Source organism: Capricornis sumatraensis, chromosome 6 (assembly GCF_032405125.1).
Source record: "Capricornis sumatraensis isolate serow.1 chromosome 6, serow.2, whole genome shotgun sequence".
NCBI classification, from domain to species: domain Eukaryota; kingdom Metazoa; phylum Chordata; class Mammalia; order Artiodactyla; family Bovidae; genus Capricornis; species Capricornis sumatraensis.
Window position 1 is genome coordinate 72,699,966 of NC_091074.1, and position 15,223 is coordinate 72,715,188.

Consider the following 15,223-nt stretch of genomic DNA (forward strand, 5'->3'; position numbering starts at 1 on the left):
TTTCCTTTCAAGGAGCAAGAGTCTTTAAATTTCATGGCTGCAGTCACTGTCTGCAGTGATTTTGGAGCCCTGAAAGAGAAAATCTTTCCATTTTTTTCCCTCTATATGCCATGAAGTGATGGGACTAGATGCCATGATCTTAATTTTTTGAATGTTTAGTTTTAAGCCAGCTTCTCCACTCTCCTCTTTAACCCTCATCAAGAAGCTCTTTAGTTCCTCTTCACTATCACTTTAAAAGTGGTAAGAACCTCCTTCCCAGGATGTACATATTCCAAGATTTGTTGTACAGTGAAAGAAACAAAGAAGGAGAACAGCCACTGTCTAAGTGGAATAAGAAAGCTGGGAGGGTTTAGGGACATCTGCAAGGTGAGTGCTCCCCAAGTGTGCTCTTTTGCTCATCTGTAAGCAAACCCTACAGATGCTATTGACCCAGCCCGGGGAGAGAAAACTGCATCTGTCCAGCCAGATCAGTGTACATGTGTCACTCTCTGTGACTGACACCTCTCTGTTACCCTCATTCTTTTCCCCTTCTTGGCTCATCCTGTAGCCAAGTCTTTATTGAAATTTCCAGCCTGGTCTCCACTATGTTACAGGAAATTAAGGCAAGACATGATGCCTGTTTGGCCCAGGGTGACCTTACTGGTGGCCATGGTAACAACTAGTGAGAGATTCTCAAAGAGGAGGCAGATGGGAAGGTCACAGGCCCCCTCACGGGCATCCAGTGACACCCTGGGGACCTGGGACATAGTTTCAGGAAGGGAGCTGCTAGGGCTCATTCTAGTTGCGTAAATTAAAAATTTCCTCCATGCTTACCTTGTTCCAATCATGAACATCTGAACCTTTATAATCAGTGACACTCACTAGAGAAAAGGAGTTTTATAAACAAAAGGGGTATATCCTCTTCCTGTGGGCCGCATTCCCATTTCACCCTGAAAAACCAGGTTTCAAACTGACAATATTTAGAAGATACTTACAGTTGGGGGTGTTCTGTTCATCCATTTTCTCCCCAAGGAAAAATAAAAATACTTTCCACACCTGGAGCCTTTCTTTTCTACTATCGTCCCAACGAAAAGCAGTATCTCCTTGGCAACTTGTGCCAGGGTAAGAAAACAGCAAAACCCCCGGGCAAATGCATTGAGCAGCCTGTCTGCCAGGAGAGGGGGTCTCCAAACTTCCTCCTTCCTCCTCCAAACAAGCATTCTGGAGTTACAGTCTACCCATGACTGTGTGGATTTATTTAGCTACAATGTTATCATCTCCACTGAGCCACAAGTAGGAGACAATTCTCTGCTTTTATTTATAACCTGAAGGGACTATTTTTGAGTTAAAGCTTTAAGAATTCAGATCTATCAGGAAAGAACAGCTTGTGTAATGAACTTCCTGTTTTCATCATATTTGGACACCGAGCCTCCTTGTTGCCTGTTATTATTACCCAGTTAATATGAACTGCCTGCAGTTTATTTTTAGCCATGTTGACTCCATTGTAAGGACTGCATAACTGCTCTCAAAATGGGAAAATGTAATTACGGGATCTAACACTAAGTTGGGGATATTCTTAGGTTCTTTCACAAGGCAGTGGCTTAAAAAATGAAAATAGACCATTTTAAGTGGCTAAAGAAAACATAGTTATTTGATCCAAAATAGCCCATTGATCCTTTTACAAACTAAACACGTTCTTCACAGAATAAAGTCCCATTTTTGTTTCAGTGACCTAAACATATAAATTTATTTCCAAGCTCAGAGTAGGGGGAAGAGAGGACAGGAATTGGTGGAGAATAGAGGCAGGAAGGGTAAACCACACTTACCAAAAGAGCAAAATATTAAAACTGTGCTGAAAGTACCAAAACACCTAACAGAGTTAACAGTTGAGGCCTGGGAAGGTGTGTGTCAGTGCAGCCCCGTCACCTGACTGTTACACCCAGCACACTCATCAAGCGGTGCCACGGGTGTGAAGGGAGTCCACCCTCACATTTGGTGGCCTTCGGTCAGTCATTTACACAGGTCACTGCCTCAGCACCCACCTCCTCCATGACTCCAGATACTTGTCCACTCCATTATTCATCTGTTCAACAGAATGGAATTGAGCACTCAAAATATCCTGAACTCCAGGAATGAAATGGGAAACAAGACGTGGTCTTTGCTCTAAGTATGGCAAATGTACTGGTAGACAGAACTTCAGAGGATTCCAGAAGCACAAAAAAGGGGATACCTAACTGAGCCTGGATGAGAGGAGAAAGACTTTCTGGAGGAGGTGATGTCTTGACTTGAGTCCTGAGGTACAAGCTGGGCTTATCCTGAAAAATGACATCCTAAACTGAAGAGGAGGCTGGGACAAAGGCCCAAATGTGAAGGGGATGGCAGCAAGGCTAGGTCGCCTGACTGAAGTGGAGAGGGTAAGGGGACATAAATAGAATAAAAGTCACAGTGTTAGGTGAGGGTCCTGTAAACCATAGTTAAGCCTTTTAACTTTATTCTGACAGTAATGGGGACAAGTTACAGTAAACTTCTAAGAGTGATAATATTTAACAAATATCATAAACATCAATGTATGAATGGATAAACAAGATGTGGTATAAACACACAGTGGAATATTATTCAGCCTTAAAAAGGACACAAATGTTGACAAATGTTACAACATGTATGAACCTTGAGGAAATTATGCTAAGTGAAATAAGCCAGTCACAAAAGGACAAATACTGTATGACTCCACTTATATGAGGTTTCTACAATAGTGAAATTTGTAGAGACAGAAAATAGAATGGTAGCTTCCAGGGTCTGGAGTAAGAGGAAAATGGGCAGTTAGTGTTTAACATGGATTCAGGACAATGAAAGAAGTTCTGGAGATGAATGGTGCTGATGGCACCACAACGTGAATGTACTTAATGCCTAAAAACGGTTAAAATGGTAAATCTTGTGTTATGTATTTACCAAAATTGTAAAATTTTTAAATTAAAAAAAAAGAAATAAAACTGCAGTGGCTGGATTTAGGTAGACAGATAAGCAGAAAAGTAGAGGTAGGAGGTTATTGCAGTAATCCAGTGAGAGATAAAAGTGGCCTGAACTTAGGCTATGTGAATAAACAGAAGCGAACAAAGTCAAGATTCATCTGGACATTACACTAGGAAATCCTAGTATTAACTGGAAGGGAGCACTTTGAGAAAAATAGAGGTTAGAATAAAGTCCAGATTTCGAGCTGGAGAAATTATATGCATGGTAATGAAGCCAGTCACTAGGAACAGTGAATGATTTTAAAAAAAAAGAAAAAAGGACTGCTTAATTTCTCATGGAATAATTTAGAAAGTAGATGAAATAAGGTCATTTCAATAAGGAAAAAGGATATTTCTCTGTCTGGTGGGATGTGAAAGCTATAAATAGAATGTAGCTAAACCTACAACTAAAATGCAAAATTTGAGAGAATAAGATGGCAGAAGAGTAGGTGGACATGAAGTATATCTCTCTCCACGGATACATCAGGATATACCTTCAGACACAGAAGTGCAGGCAGAACACCAGCTGAGAGCAGACAGGAGTACCTGACCAATGAAAAAGAACCACTGAAAACTTAAGATCAAGCCCTGAGCCTTTGGAGTGGGAGCACTGACTCCAAGACCCTAACCTTCGGGAGTATCAAATAGTGAGAACTCACACAAAGGAAACCACTTGAGTACAAGATGCGGTATCACCCAACTACTAGTAGCACCCTGTGCAAATGCCTCATCTGAACAACAAACAAAACAAAAACACAAACCAAATCATCAGCAGACAGGGTTACCACCTCACTCAGCCTTGCCCATAGAGGGAAAACAAACAAACAAAAACTCAGCACAAATCTCACCCTGTAGAGAGCTTACACAAACCACTGAACAAACATTAGGAGGACAGAAACCAAAAGGAAGAAAGAATTCAACCTTCTTCAAGGAAAGAATTCAAGTTTTCTTGAAGCCTGGGAAAAGGAGACCTCAAACACAGTAAGTTTTAAAAAAAATGAAAAGGCAGAGGAATACTACACAAATGAAGGAACAAACTAGAAACACAGAAGTTCAAGTAAATGAAGAGGAAATAGGCAAACTACCTGAAAAAGATTTCAGAATAATGATACTAAAGATTATCAAAAACCTTGAAAACAAAATGGAGAATATGCAAGAATCATTTAACAACAGACCTAGAAGAATTAAAGAGTAAACATACGGAGACAAATTACATAATTCTCAATGGTGAAAAACTGAAAACATTTCCCCTAAGATCAGGAACAAGACAAGGGTGTCCACTTTACTCACTATTATTCAACATAGTTCTGGAAGTCTTAGCTACAGCAATCAGAGAAGAAAAAGAAATAAAAGGAATCCAGATCAGAAAAGAAGAAGTAAAGCTCTCACTATCTGCAGATGACATGATACTATACATCAGTTCAGTTCAGTACAGTTCAGTTCAGTCGCTCAGTCGTGTCCGACTCTTTGCGACCCTATGAATCGCAGCAAGCCAGGCCTCCCTGTCCATCACCAACTCCCAGAGTTCACTCAGACTAATGTCCATCGAGTCCGTGATGCCATCCAGCCATCTCATCCTCTGTCATCCCCTTCTCCTCCTGCCCCCAATCCCTCCCAGCATCAGAGTCTTTTCCAATGAGTCAACTCTTCACATGAGGTGGCCTAAGTATTGGAGTTTCAGCTTTAGCATCATTCCTTCCAAAGAAATCCCAGGGCTGATCTCCTTCAGAATGGACTGGTTGGATCTCCTTGAAGTCCAAGGGACTCTCAAGAGTCTTCTCCAACACCACAGTTCCAAAGCATCAATTCTTTGGCACTCAGCCTTCTTCACAGTCCAACTCTCACATCCATACATGACCACTGGAAAAACCATAGCCTTGACTAGACAGACCTTAGTCGGCAAGGTAATGTCTCTGCTTTTGAATATGCTATCTAGGTTGGTCATAACTTTCCTTCCAAGGAGTGAGCGTCTTTTAATTTCATGGCTGCAATCACCATCTGCAGTGATTTTGGAGCCCGAAAAAATAAAGTCTGACACTGTTTCCACTGCTTCCCCATCTATTTCCCATGAAGTGATGGGACCGGATGCCATGATCTTCGTTTTCTGAATGTTGAGCTTTAAGCCAACTTTTTCACTCTCCTCTTTCACTTTCATCAAGAGGCTTTTTAGTTCCTCTTCACTTTCTGCCACTATACATAGAAAACCCTAAAGATAATATCAGAAAATTACTAGAGCTAATCAGTGAATTTAGCAAAGTTGCAGGATACAAAATGAATACACAGAAATCACTTGCATTTCTATATACTAACAAGGAAAAGTCAGAAAGAGAAATTAAGGAATCAATTTGATTCACCATTGCAACAAAAAGAATTAAATATCTAGGAATAAACTTACCTAAGGAGACAAAAGAACAGTACACAGAAAATTATAAGACACTGCTAAAAGGAATCAAACATGACATAAATGGATGGAGAGACATTCCATGTTCCTGAGTAGGAAGAATCAATATTGTGAAAATGATTATACTACAAAACACAATCTACAGGTTCAATGCAATCCCTATCAAATTACCAATGGCATTATCATAGAACTAGAACAAAAATTTTCATAATTCATATGGAAACACAAAAGAACCTGAATAGTCAAAGCAGTCTGGAGAAAGAAGAATGGAGCTGGAAGAATCATATACTACAAAGCTATAGTCATCAAGACAGTATGGTACTGGCACAAAAACAGAAATATAGACCAATGGAACAAGATAGAAAGCCCAGAAAAAAACCCATGCACCTATTGGAACCTTATTTTTGACAAAGGAGGCAAGAATATACAATGGGGCAAAGACAGCCTTTTCAATAAATGGTGCTGGGAAAACTGGACAGCTATATGTAAAAGAATGAAATTAGAACACTTCCTACAGAAATGGTAGGGACCTAACAGAAGCAGAAGATATTAAGAAGAGGTGGCAAGAATACAGAGAAGAACTGTACAAAAAAGATCTTCACGACCAAGATAATCATGATGGTGTAATCATTCACCTAGAGCCAGATCCTGGAATGTGAAATCAAGTGGGCCATAGGAAGCATCATTATGAATAAAGCTAGTGGAGGTGATGGAATACCAATCCTGAAAGATGATGCGGTAAAAGTGCTGCACTCAATATATCAGCAAATTTGGAAAACTCAGCAGTGGCCACAGGACTGGAAAAGGTCCGTTTTCATTCCAATCCCAAAGAAGGGCAATGCCAAAGAATGCTCCAACTATCACACAATGGCACTCGTCTCACATGCTAGTAAAGTAATGCTCAAAATTCTCCAAGCCAGGCTTCAGCAATACATGAACCATGAACTTCCAGATGTTCAAGCTGGTTTTAGAAAAGGCAGAGGAACCAGAGATCAAATTGCCAACATCCCCCGGATCATGGAAAAAGCTAGAGTGTTCCAGAAAAACATCTATTTCTGCTTTATTGACTATGCCAAAGCCTTTGACTGTGTGGATCACAATAAACTGTGGAAAATTCTGAAAGAGATAGGAAGACCAGACCACCTGACCTGCCTCTTGAGAAACCTATACTCAGGTCAGGAAGCAAGAGTTCAAACTGGACGTGGAACAACAGACTGGTTCCAAATAGGAAAAGGAGTACGTCAAGGCTGTGTATTGTTGCCCTGCTTATTTAACTTATATGCAGAGTACATCATGAGAAATGCTGGGCTGGAGGAAGCACAAGCTGGAGTCAAGATTTCCGGGAGAAATATCAATCACCTCAGATATGCAGATGACACCACCCTTATGGCAGAAAGTGAAAAACTAAAGAGCCTCTTGATGAAAGTGAAAGAGGAGAGTGAAAAAGCTGGCTTAAAGCTCAACATTCAGAAAACGAAGATCATGGCATCTGGTCCCATCACTTCATGGCAAATAGATGGGGAAACAGTGGAAACAGTGTCAGACTTTATTTTTTCGGGCTCCAAAATCACTGCAGATGGTGATTGCAGCCATGAAATTAAAAGACACTTACTCCTTGGAAGGAAAGTTATGACCAACCTAGACAGCATATTAAAAAGCAGAGACATTATTTTGCGAACAAAGATCCATCTAGTCAAGGCTATGGTTTTTCCAGTGGTCATGTATGGATGTGAGAATTGGACTGTGAAGAAAGTTGAGCGCCTAAGAATTGATGCTTTTGAACTGTGGTGTTGGAGAAGACTCTTGAGAGTCCCTTGGACTGCAAGGAGAGCCAACCAGTCCATCCTAAAGGAGATCAGCCCTGGGTGTTCATTGGAAGGACTGATGAAGCTGAAACTCCAATACTTTGGCCACCTGATGTGAAGAGCCAACTCATTGGAAAAGACCCTGATGCTGGGAAAGATTGAGGGCAGGAGGAGAAGGGGAGACAGAGGATGAGATGGTTGAATGGCATCACCAAACCGATGGACATGGGTTTGGGTGAACTCTGGGAGTTGGTGATGGACAGGGAGGCCTGGCGTGCTACAGTTCATGGGGTTGCAATGATTCGGACATGACTGAGTGAGTGAACTGAACTTAACACCATACACAAAGATAAACTCAAAATGGATTAAAGGCCTAAATGTAAGATCAGAAACTATGAAACTCTTAGAGGAAAACATAGGCAGAACACTCGATGACATAAATCAAAGCAAGATCTTCTATCACCCACCTCCTAGAGTAATGGAAATAAAAACAAAAGTAAACAAGGGGAACCTGATTAAACTTAAAAGCTTTTTCACAGCAAAGTAACTACAAGCAAGGTAAAAAGACAACCCTCAAAATGGGAGAAAATAATAGCAAATGAAACAATTGACAAAGGATTAATTTCCAAAATATACAAGCAGCTCATACAACTCAATAACAGAAAAACAAACAACCCAATCAAAAAGTGGCGAAAAGACCTAAACAGACATTTTTCCAAAGAGGCATACAAATGGCTAACAAACACATCAAAAGACGCTCAACATCGCTCATTATTAGAGAAATGCAAATCAAGACTACAATGAGATATCACTTCACACTGGTCAAAATGGCCCTGATCAAAAAGTCTACAAACAATAAATGCTGGAGAGGGTGTGGAGAAAAGGGAACACTCTTGCACTGTTGGTCGGAATGTAAATTGATACAGCCACTATGGAAGACAGTATGGGGATTCCTTAAAAAACTAGGAATAAAACCACCATATGACCCAGCAATCCCATTCCTAGGCATATACGCCGAGGAAATGAAAATTGGAAGACACATAGATCCCCTTGTTCATTGCAGCACTGTTTATAATAGCTAGAACATGGAAGCAACCTAGACGTCCATCGACAGATGAACAGATAAAGAAGTTGTGGCACATATACACAATGGAATATTACTCAGCCATAAAAAGGAATGCATTTGAGTCAGTTCTAACGAGGTGGATGAACATAGAACCTATTATACAGAGTGAAGTGAGTCAGAAAGAGAAAGATAAATATCATATTCTAATGTATATATACAGAATCTAGAAAAATGATACTGAAGAATTTACTTACAGGGCAGCAATGGAGAAACAGACATAGAGAATAGACTTATGGACATGTGGAAAGGGGAGGAAAGGGTGAGATGTATGGAAAGAGTAACATGGAAACTTACATTACTATATGTAAAATAGATAGCCAACAGGAACTTGCTATATGGCTCAGGGAACTCACATGGGGGTCTGTATCAACCTAGAGTGGTGGGATGGGGAGGGAGATGGGAGGGGAGTTCAAAAGGGAGTTCAAAAGGTATCTATGTATACCTATGGCTGATTCATGTTGAGGTTTGACAGGAAACAGCAAAAATCTGTAAAGCAATTATCCTTCAATAAATAAATTAAGTTTTTAAAAAAATGAGAAAAATTGACAGAAATTCGACAACCTAATGACTGAAAACAAAGATATTTTAAACTCAATAAATGTAAACCAGAAACAGAAGAAAAATAAAATGTAAAAATTTGCTTTGCAGACAAACCCTCAGAAGAAAGCAAACATGATTGTAATGGATGAGTGAGACTCAAAGTGGAATGAAGACGGAGGCCAGTCTAGAGGCTGGAGTTGGGGTCCAGGAGAGCTGTGGCAAATATTGCTTGATGGTTTCTAAAGTGCTTTACATTCTGCTGAGTCATTCACTTCCAGGGGACCCATCAGAATGCCATGCTTCATTCCTCATTCATCATCTCCCAACCCTCCCGTGAATGTTTCCCCATGTCAGTCTTCCAAACCCACCAACCATTTTCCTAACACGCTATATACCCTTAGATGCCACACTTCTCACAGGTTCATGCCCCTGTCTTGAATGCCCTTCTCTCTCCTCCTGGACCCAGCAAGTTTCTACTTAATTTTCAAGATTCATTAATTTTGAGTCTGTTAACAAGCACCTTTTGACCTTTATTGGATACTGGGTAGGGACAGAGATGATAAGACAGTCTCTGCCATTAAAGGGTCAGGCATACAGGGCAGACAGTACACAGATAATTGCAATAAACAGGGCACTGCTGTAATCAGAAACAGGTAAAAAGTGCCACAGGAAAACAGTAGAGAGAAATACACTGCCTTAGGTTGGGGGAGGTGGGGGAAGATCACAAAAGAGCTTTGACAGTTCAAATGGCATTTGCCGTACAAAGAATTTCCCAGCTTCCCTAACCTCATGGAACTTTGTTTTTTTAACGCATGATATTTAACACAGTGTACCATATTAGATCGGTTCTTCTTACTCACCTGTGAGTTCCTCAACACTGTAGTCCTTCATGGAACCCTTCATTGTTCAGTCCATAGTATGTGTTCAATAATTTTCACTGGATGGGTGGATGGGTGGATGGATGGATGACTGGCTTGAAAGTGGCTATTAATCCTCTAATTTAACACTTTCTATGGTAAGGAACTCATTGAACCTCAGCTACCAGTTTTCTCTGAAGTCTATAGAAGTAATAGACATGAATTACCAAGATTTTCTCACCATTGGAAGTACTCCCAGAAAACAGAGGAAGTAACTATCTTGGATGTTCTTTAATTCCTTCAAATCACTAAAATATCATTCAGATATTTTGTACATATTCTGACATTTGACATTTTAGGTAGACTTTATACTCAGCAAAATCAGCCATAGACAAAGATGTGATGTAGGTAAATTTTCTTTTCTTCATTTGACAATCTTCTTCCACTCCAGAACCTCAGAATTTCAAGGATGAAACTGGTCCTGTCAATTCAGCCACGCTAAGGTGTTAGGCTAGGTATGAACTCCCCTTCCAGGAGTGTTTGCATCTCGGATAAGGATGCCTTATCCTTATCCTTATTTTGGAAACGAAATTATTCAACCAACAAGTATTTTTCTGAGTACTTGTTATATACAATATCCTGTGCCAAGTACATCAGGGACTACAGAGAGGATAAAAACATGTCCCAGTCTTCAATAGGTTAACAGTCTAGTTGACAAGAAAGTCACAGACCCATGAAATCTTGAAATCAATACAAGTAAGAAGCCTCCAAGCTCTGATTCCCTTGTTCTTCAATGGCCTCCCACAATTCCCCTCCCATCCTCCATTCCTGCCACATCTGTCTTTCTTCAAACACACCAAGCACACACCTGCTTTAGAGTTTTTGCACAAACTGTTCCCTGTGCATGGAAACTCTTCCTGGAGAGATATTGCTCTCTCCTTCCGATCTAGGCTCAGATGCCACCTGGTCACACTATTTAAAATAGCAAATTCCACCCCTACACCCAGTACACCCTATCTCTCTCTTATCCTCTTGACTTTTCATCACAGCACTTAATACCAACTGTTAATTTCATATAATTTTTTGTTTATTACTTACTGTCTTCCCTCCTTTCCATTAGAAAAAAATTCTGTAAAGGCAGGGAGTTCTGCCTGTTCTGTTTACTGATATATCCTGGGCACCTAACATGGTCTCTGGAACATATTAGATGCACAGGTTGAATGAATGAAAGAACAAATGAGCAAATGAATGACTATGTTCCCCACTAGATACACTGGGGTGAAATCAAAAGCAATTCTACTCAGTTGCCTACACTTTCCTTATAAGATACCATAGTTTTACCCACCATATTTTATTAACTTCTTCTTAGTATGTGGCCAAAGGCACTGGCATAATTCAATTATGAACCTTATGTCATAATTTCCTTAAATAGTAGAGCTATAGATGCTATAATAAATGGATCTCTTCAAGGCTTAAAAAAAAATCTATGAAGAACACTCTCATCTAATTTTGAATTTTAATGAATAGTTTTAATGATGACTAATAAATTTTGATATTTATAGAAAATGAAATGCATTTCTTCTTTTATGAAAAATGTAGTTAGTACTTCAGGAACAACAAATTCTTGGAGAAAAAAATTCTAATGAGATCATTAAAACTGAAAGTGTACCTACTTACCTAAGCCGAAATAGGCACAGCAACAGAATGGGCACCAAATATTAATAGTACCCTCCTTCTTTCGCCTGACTCTGCTGAGTTCCTCACTTGCTCTGATCTGTATGAAATTGTGAGAGAAGGATTACTAGTGACTAAGCAGGAGTTTCCCAGTACCTAAAGGACAGAGAGGAAAAACCTGTTTTCTAATATGTGTTACAAGCAAAGCTAATGTCCTGAATCCAGAAGAAATTTACCACTCAATTTTTTCAACAATAGATTTTAGATCACATAAGGTACAAAATCCTCCGCATTATTTGCAAAAAAACAAAAATGCAAAAGCATGTTCCAATAGACTATTCTTTGTATTTATTTATTTTGTATTAGAGTATAACTGACTAACATTGTTGTGATAGATTCAGGTGAACCAATGGACAATTCTTATATTGAATCTCATAAGAGCTCAGAGCATAACACTAAATTTTTAACTCAATGAGAGCATTCCTGTTGGGAACAGAGGTGATCTGGCCCAGGTATGCTGCTTCCTGATACTACAACAACCCACAGGCACAGAGATTAGAGTCCTTAAAAGAGGAATGGAGGGCTCGCCTGTTCATCATCTCTCCAACATCGTGTCTTAGGTGAGCCCTTGGCAAGTGCACAGATAAAGGTCACTTCAAGATTGAATTCGCTGACAAGTGCCTGAAGTGCTAGTAGTCTTTGATGTTGATTATCCATACACTTTCAACACCAGATGTGCAGGAAGTGAGGTTGACATTCCATTGTCAATTTTTTAAGAACATGACTTGTATATTTGCCACCCCATTTCTGCTCAAAGATAAGCTGCAAGGGTTCCTGCAGGTGACAGCAGTATTTCCCTCAAAATGGAGTTTGAATCCACTCACATACTTAGACACTCTTTTAAAGACCCTGAGTGTTTCACCATAAAATAAAATGGTTTTTAAAATGCTACTTTGTACCAGAAGGAGTTGTCTTCTTGGTTAAGGTTATCTGATATTATCAACTTAAATGCCAGAGAGCATCTGTCAAATGCAGCAAATTTTAGCTCTGACAGAGTTGATGCTAAGCTGCTCTTTCTAACAATAATTAGTCAGCAGGTTCAGCTGCTTCTTTTATAGTATTGTTTATTGCAAAACATTACAAAAACATTGACAAAACTCAAAAGAAAGAAAAATCCACCCAAAATTCTGCCATCCTACAAACCAAACTGTTTACATTTTTTTTTCATGCTCCCTTTCAGTCCCTGTCCATATGCAGACAGAATTTTTACAGTTGTAATCATAGCACAGATACAATCTTGTAGTCAGGTTTGCCTCAATTAGAGTTCTTAAAGCATTTTTCCAGTTCACTCTCTCATCTTCATTTCTACTACTAGGAACACTTCACCCCCACCATTCTTAGCAGCCTCCATGGGATCCTAAGTGTTGAGGAAGGCTGAAAAAGAATAATTCACAGAATTGGGGGAAAGGGTTAAGTTCCCACTTGTAAAGAATGGAGTCTCTAGAATTAAACTCATGTGGAAAGGATTTATTTCTTTCCCCCTTTTTTCCCATAGCTGGAAATCTTTATGAAAGTAGCTACATTTCCCCACCATCAAGCATGCTTTTGTTATCTTCATAAAGAGCCTTCACAGGTATTTCCTCTTTACCTAGTTTGTTTTTAAGGCCTGCTCAGTATTTAGGATATAGGCATATTTAGGCATCTTTTCTTCCATCTGCTATAACAATTTATGTAACTTGGAATTTTTTAAGTGTGGCTACTACTTTGTGCTGTATCCATGTGAACGTGAAGTGGTGTACTCAGCTGTCAAAATGTTGGATACCTGTATGCATCTTTTTACATGTTAACTTGTATTCTTTAGTCTCTGGCTTCCATACCAGACTGTACATCAGACTCCTCCGGGAGTAGGGAGCCAGTAAAAATACACACACACACACACTCCAGGGTTCACCCTTGCTCAGATGAAGCAGAATCTCTGGTGCTGCCTATGGACTGATGTTTATAATATTGTATATTCAAAATGTCATAAAGTCTCTTTCTTGATAACAGCTCTGACTGTTACAGTTTGTGGATTTTTAGGGGATGGAAAAGAAAAGAACTGTAAGGATTTGGAGAAGGAATGGAAGAAGTATGTGGCCCATAGAAGCTTTGTTTAAATGGCCTTTGAGTTTTTAGTTAGGCAGACCCAAAACGTGAATCATCTGCTCTGATAACCTGGTGAGTGGGTGAAGCCTCCATCCTCAATACACAATCCTGGAACCATGAGGGGGCGATGGCCACAAAGGTAGGGGGCATGTCTAGTAGAGATAATGCTGAGGCAGTGTGTAGTAAATCTTTCTTTTTTTTTAATGAGAATGCTTTGACCCTGGAAAACTCTCACTTTTATTAATAATTCTATGTTCTATATTGTTTCAACTTTTATAAGCATGGATTTATGCATTATTGGCTAATTTCTGATTTACTAACGAGGGGCAATTTTGTCCCCTGAGGGATATTTAGCAATGCCTTGAGTTACTTTTGGTTGTCATAGCTGGGAGAAGAGAGTACCACTGGCATCTAGTGGGTAGAGGCCAGGATGCTGCTGAACATCTTACAATGGCACAGGACAGCCCCTGCCCCTCAACAATTATCCAGACCCAAATGTCAACAGCGCTGAGGCTGAGCCTCATGCTGCAGCACACAGTGTTAGGCAATGAACAGCATGTAGGAAATAAACCGGAGAAGCTCATTAAAAAAGCCAGATTGGGGGAGGCCTTATAGTTTATGCCAAGGATTTTTTTTTTACCGTGGATGATGGAGAGCCAATGAAAGGAAATTACCTGATCAAATCTGGATTTTAAATATATTACTCTGAAGGGTAAATTAGAGGAGGCCATCACTAGAGGCAGAGAAAGCCTTTAGCATGCTGTTGGGAAAGCCCAGAGAGGAATGTGAGAGCCTGGACAAGACAGTGCCAGAGGGATCAAGAGGGAGAACGGAGTCAACCAACACATCTTGAGGATGCAAAAGTCAGCAAATCTTGGGAACTGCATGGATATGGGAATCGCAGGGAGGACTCCAGGGTAACTCCCAGGTTTCTAGTTATGATTATTGGATGGATGATGGTTAGATACAGAAAGAGATTTATGGAGGGAAAAATAATACAGCTAGATAAAAGTTTCAAAAAGTCTCAGTTATTCTCTGGAGGAGATAAAATAAATAACAGAATCTACTCATTCAACAAATATTTTAATAGCAATTATCTATAGAAAATAATTTATACATAGAGGTGGTTAGCTCCTTATGCAAGCAAGCTATTAGACTGAGATTAAGTCTTTGAATTTAAGAAAAAAATGTGTGATGTTATTTTGAGGAAGTATCTAAGAGCCTCAATAGTTCCGTGATTTTGGGAGATAGAGGGCTTCCCTTTTTAAATCTAGAGTCAACCACACTTAGAGATCATCTTGAGGAAACCATACCTGTGGAGTTAATTGAGGTAAATAAGTTGGCAAGGACTTCAGCCAACTACTCAAGCAAGATCAAAATAATTCTGGCAACAAAAATTCTCTTCTGGAGCTCTCTTCAGCCTTGAAAAACTAGGTTTTTTTAGGGTTGATGAAAATACTGGGTTCTGGCTATGGAGAATACTGGGGACAACAAAATGCAGAGAGGCAAAGTAGTAACTGAAATGATACATTTAGTAATCAATCCATGCACATGATTCTGAATTTCTTCATCCTGAAGTGATACCAAAGAAGATCAAATTCCCAAATGTGCTATGTTGGTATCCCTGTGGTCAAGCCCTGAATATTCCAGAATAATTTAAGTTTTGGAAAGGACAAGTTGTCTTTTAA